Source organism: Biomphalaria glabrata, chromosome 15 (assembly GCF_947242115.1).
Source record: "Biomphalaria glabrata chromosome 15, xgBioGlab47.1, whole genome shotgun sequence".
Taxonomy (NCBI): Eukaryota; Metazoa; Mollusca; class Gastropoda; family Planorbidae; genus Biomphalaria; species Biomphalaria glabrata.
Window position 1 is genome coordinate 11,654,355 of NC_074725.1, and position 6,000 is coordinate 11,660,354.

The 6,000-nt window shown below is 35.4% G+C and overlaps 1 protein-coding gene across 1 annotated transcript in view; it reads right to left on the minus strand.

Moving 5' to 3' along the window:
- Positions 1 to 4,662, minus strand: part of LOC106055619 (angiotensin-converting enzyme-like) — a 69,509-nt gene extending 64,847 nt beyond the window's left edge. Inside the window, exon 1 of the mRNA XM_056012895.1 lies at positions 4,447 to 4,662. The gene's annotated coding sequence lies outside the window, so the exon portion shown is untranslated. The remainder of the gene's footprint in view (positions 1 to 4,446) is intronic.
- Positions 4,663 to 6,000: the final 1,338 nt, after the last annotated feature.

The following is a 6,000-nucleotide window of genomic DNA, read 5'->3' on the forward strand; positions in this document are numbered from 1 at the left end:
ATATGCTTCTAGATCATTAACTGATACTCAGAAAAGATGGGCACAGATTGAAAAAGAATTGTTAGCAGTGGTTGTTGGTTTGGAACGTTTTGACCAGTATACGTATGGCAGGACAGTTATAGTTCAGAATGACCATAAACCACTGGAAAACATCCTTCAAAAACCACTCAGTTCTGCTCCGAGAAGGCTACAAAGTCTAATGATGCGTCTTTATCGTTACGATATCCAGTTTCAATATGTCAAAGGCAAAAATTTGTTCATAGCTGATACTTTGAGTAGAGACCCATCAGAGGAAAAGAGTGATATCCCTGATGTTTGTGTCAATACAGTCGGACTGGCAATACCAGATGCAGTGCTGGAGAAAGTCAGAATCGAGACAGAGAAAGATAGAACAATGCAAACACTTATTCAGTATATCCTAAATGGATGGCCAGACAAACATAATAGTTTACCTGAACTCAAACAATATTTTTCACTAAGAGACATGTTAACATACGAAGACGGACTCCTGTTGAAAGGAGAACAAATAATCATACCGATATCACTTCGCAAGGAAATAGAAGAAAAACTCCATGCAGCACATCTGGGAGTAGACTCAATGAAAAGAAAAGCAAAAGAAACAGTTTTCTGGCCTGGATTATCAGCTCGAATACAGGAAATAGCCAACTCATGCTACATTTGTAAGAAAAATAAACCAGCAAACCAGAGAGAAGAATTAATACATCACGAAATAGGTTCTAATCCGTGGGACAAGATTGGAATTGATTTATTTCAAATGTGTGACCAACAATATCTAGCCATAGTGGACTATTATTCAAATTTCATAGAGGTAAAAAACATGCAGTTGACAACAACACACGCAATTATAAAGAAACTGAAAGTTTTATTTGCAAGATATGGGGTGCCCAAAGTTTGTATATCTGATAGCGGACCTCAGTTCACATCGGAATATTTTTCCAAATTTATGATGGAATGGGGAGTGACTCATTTGAAATCTTCTCCAGGACACCATCAATCCAATGGAAAAGCTGAGTCAGCAGTTAAAATTTTGAAGAACATAATGAAGAAGTCTCGAGAATCAAAGTCAGATGCTTATGAAGCACTTCTGGAATTTAGAAATACTCCAAGGCAAGACACAAATCTAAGCCCAGTTCAGATGTTTTTTGGTCGGATGACTCGAACACTGATACCAAACAAAAGGAGTAACATTAAGATTTCTACATGTCAAGAGAACATTATGAGAATGAAAGAAAAAGGTCAGATGAGTGTAAAAACATCTTATGATAAGAGGTCAAGAAATTTAAGTCAGCTGAAAACTGGACAGATGGTCTATTTCCAATCTCCTAATGACCCTACATGGAGACGTGGAAGAATCCAGTCTCAAGTCAATCAGAGAGCTTACATTATTCGAGGTGACAATGGTGCAGTGTACCAAAGAAACAGAGTGCATATTAACCCGAACAGAGAAACAGAAGAAGATATATTTCCCGATACTGATAACAACATACAGGACAATAGAACTCAGGATCAACACGTTCGCCACTCATCAACTCATCATTCCCTGCGACCAAGGGATCAGTTGAAGAAACCGACAAGATTCAATGACTATGTGTCTTAATGAACTATTGAATGTTGATTTTTAAATGTGATATGTTTCATATTGATTGAAGCGTATACATGTATGTTACGTTTAGTTGTTTATGTTGTTGTTGTTTTATTTTTTTTCTATGATACTCCCCGAAATGTTTTATTTTTTTTTATTTTTTTTTTAAAGAAAAGGGGATGTTGATATGGTGCGCAAAGGTGCACGCGTTCAATATAATAAAGTATCATTCTCCGCCATGACACTAATGGTTGTTGTTTGTTTATTGCTGACTGTGAACCTAGATCATAATTAACAACTCCTCAGACAAACTCGATCAGAAATTATTTATTTGTTTCAAATTAGTGTCAAATCTAGAGAAGTTCATCACAATGGTGCTGTTTTGTTCTGCATTTCCAGTGCAATTAATTTTCGTGTAGGTCTACAAGTTAATTTTTCCACTAGCTTCTTGAACATCTATTCAGGTCGCGAAGAACCCAAATGTTCCGAAACGCAGTTTGAGAAACACTGCAGTCTAGTTAATCCTATAACTACATGTATAATAATTTCAAAAATGGATCACTATATTAATACTGTACACAGTACACAGCACTGTATGCTTGCTAGTCTCAGAAGGATCTCTTACACACGTCAATAAATGCAAACACCCAATATGAACTCAGTGGTGTAGCTTGGTTGTGGGGAAGGGAAGTCCTAATTCGAAAGTACCCCCGGGTCCCCATTTGATGAGGACACCTAAATGAATGTCGCAAATTTTTTTTCACATCAAATATTAAATACTACGCCACTGCATATCTTGCTTCACGTGGAGTCAAGAATACTAAAAGACGAAAGATTTACTCGATGTGCAAGGACGCCAAGATACTAAAAAGCATATTGATCTAGATTCTAGATGGTGTTATAGATAACTTTGATGCACACGAAAGCGATATGAATTGAGTTTTACACGTGTGCATCATCTCGCCAATAAACAACGGCAGTATTCATTTTAAGAATCTTAATGATTATTTTTTTAAAAGTCTATCCCCCGGGCCCCCAAAATCCATAGCTACGCCACTCAAACTTTAAAAAATATAACTCACGTACGTTCAGTATCATAGGCGTATAATCCATATGCGTTGTCAGCACAGTGCTCCCAGGCAATCAATTTACGTTATAAATATAACTACACCATCTCCTAAATGTAGTTTGAGTTAATTTAATCCCTGCCCTGAAATGTATTGTACTCAGTGTTTAATGCTTGTGTACAATCTCGTAATGTCCAGGCCGCAGACCAGAGTGACCTGAACTCATTACCCTTTCCCACCAGCCCAGCTTCTTTTCTTTTCAAACAAGAGGGGAGAAACAGGTGTTCACTCAACAGAATTTGCAGTTAATGGGATTGAGCCATATATACATATATATAGATAAATATATACATATATATATATAACTGTGTGTGGTGTGTGAATGTGTCTATATATATATATATATAGAGAGAGAGAGAGAAACAGTTAGATAGATAGATAGATAGATAGATAGATAGATAGATAGATAGATAGATAGATAGATAGATAGATAGATAGATAGATAGATAGATAGATAGATAGATAGATAGATAGATAGATAGATAGATAGATAGATAGATAGATAGAGGCACTGTAAATGCAGGGCTGATTTGATTTGAGTCAATGTAAAGTATGGTATTAAAACGGCTCAAGAAGAAAGAGAGAGAGAGAGAGAGAGTGAGAGAAAAAGAGGGAGAGAGGGAGAGAGTTTCTACTTTTTAAATGTTTGTCAACTAAAGACCCGTGCGGTCATCATTGCTAACAAGATTTTGGGACAGTAAAAAAAAAGTGAGTTAAACACAATGAATAGAAGAGATAGACAGAAGAGGAGAGCGAATGAGAGAGAGAGAGAGAGAGAGAGAGAGAGGGAGGAGAGAGAGAATCAACATAAGGATAATAGTTTCCCTTTGATCTTTTTGTTAAGTGAGTCATTCGCCAAACTTTGACAATGCAAAACATCTGACTGTCAAAGCAACATGTAGCCTTATTTAGTCGGATCGTAAATCAACTCGGTAAGTATTCGACGCTAGTCTACTCACGAAAAAAAAGGGTTCAATGACTGCACTTGTTTGTGGCGAATTTGAAAAGTGCGAAGGTGGCTGAAGGTGTTCACTACACTCACGACATGGCATGAAACGTTGGCAAATGCTTCGCTTCGGGTATTGGACTTGATCAGGAATCATTTCTTCATCTTATATTTTACATTGTAATATTTATTTTAGTTTAATTAAATCAAACTAATGCTCGGAAACTTGACAGATTTATTGGGCTACAGTTAAGCTTCATGTTTTTTTAAGGATTCATCTTTGTATATACATAGTATTTATTTTGCCCTTATAAAAATAGTTTCATAATTAAGACAAGAGAAACGAGACCGAGTCAATATACAAAGTGCTATCGCTTCGTTTATCAATGTTCTTTTTTAGGATGTTGACCTTTAAAATTTCATATTCAAATGACTTCAAGCATGCAACTAAATGAAAAAATAACAAAAAGATTGATATTTATAGTTTTTCTGCCACTTATGAAAATCTCCATATTGAGCTCTTTAAAATTGAAAGATTTTGCTACCATTTTTCATCCTATATGTTAATATTGTTAAACAAGAATATCAGGGGAGAAAAGCCATTCGCATACTTGCATGCATTTTGTCGTCAGTGACTAAAGAAAAAGACAGCAATATGTTTACATTGAAATATTTAAATAGTTGTAGCTACGAATAATTAAGCCTACAATATATTTCGCTTAGTGCACTTGCAATTAAAAAAAAAACAACAGAAAAATACCAATACTTACAGACAAATACTATTCGTCAATAAATGTAGATCAATGCAGATAGTTTTTTGTTTTGCTCACAGGAATATATAGAGTAATTTTTTAAACATGACTTTGTAAGCATTGGCTATGATGTAACAGAGCGATATATCCAGCCACGACAGGACACTTCAAAGTCCCCAGACAACCATAGATCTAGATCTAGATATCTCTTAATATCTACGGAACAAATGTGCTTAAGCCACGTGATCTGGACTGTTAAATACTGTTATCTACGTAATTTCGAATGGGTATAATATAACGGTGTTTGTTGAACGTTGTGAAATGTTAAAACATAGGTGTGGTCATCACATGGGACATCCGTGTGGTGGGATTTGTTACTAGAAGGCTCTACACACGCAGTCAAAAAAGTCTTTTTTTAAATCTCTTATTCACTTTTCTTACAAATAACATGTACAATGAAAACATAAATACTATTTTTAAAACAAAGCTTATATTATGTGTAATTGTGTCAATTAGTTTGAACCAGTAATGTGATTAAATTTTTAGTAGATCTAGACTAACAGTTATAAATCTGTATGATTAGAAATATTTTTACCTTCTTGTTCAGCGCATTTTCATGCTTTTAGCTTTCTCAATGCACTATGTCTGGACCAGTTGGCAAAGGGTAAGGTGACAGAAGGGGGTATCTGTGTGAATGCTGCTGTCATCGATTTTTAAATGAATAAAAAAAACGTGTTCACTCATGGCTCAAGCCTCCTCAAGGGGAATAATGAATAATAATTATTATTATAGCTTTCATATAGCGCTACTTTCATGCTTATAGCATGCTCAGAGCGCTTTGGTCCAATCTTATTTGTGGACCAGTTGTGGGGGGGGGGGGAGGGGTGGATGGGAGAAAGTTTTCCGTGCTGTCTTTAGGCGTTCAGTAAAAACAACTCTGTTTGAGTCGGGTGTGGAACCTCGAGCCCTTTCATAGGTAGCCAAGGCAAGCCATGTTCAAGCGTACTTAGCCTCTCGACCACGCTTCGACTTATACCACCACATCCGTCAAGTATGATTTATTTTCCTTGTTCGATACCAAACAAAATAATTAATTACCAATAGTAATTTTAATTGATTTTTTCTTTTATTAATTCTTGTTTTGTCAGGTAGGCTACAAATAATAATTGTGCAAAATTTCTACTTGGTCCGATATTGGGTGTTGGAGAAATAACGTGTACAAACGTTTAACCAGACAGACAGACAGACTGAGTCGATATAAGCTTTGTAAAAGGGAAGAATATTATCAATTCCAAGCGTTTCTAAGTGTAATAGCCATTCATGCTAATTCTAGAATGAAACTCTATTAAATTAATTATTTAGGAAACCCTTTCAACTTTCCGATTTCATTGTGTATATTAACAAATATTTGTGATGCAGGCAATTTTAAATAGCATATTGAATGTTTTAAAATAATTATTATAGGTGTTTTTTTTCACTTCTAATTAATATGAGTTATATATCTACTGGTTGGCACCCTAATAAAGTTGCTTACCTCCTATATTTATAGACTTAGATCCTCCCTCGCAGTTC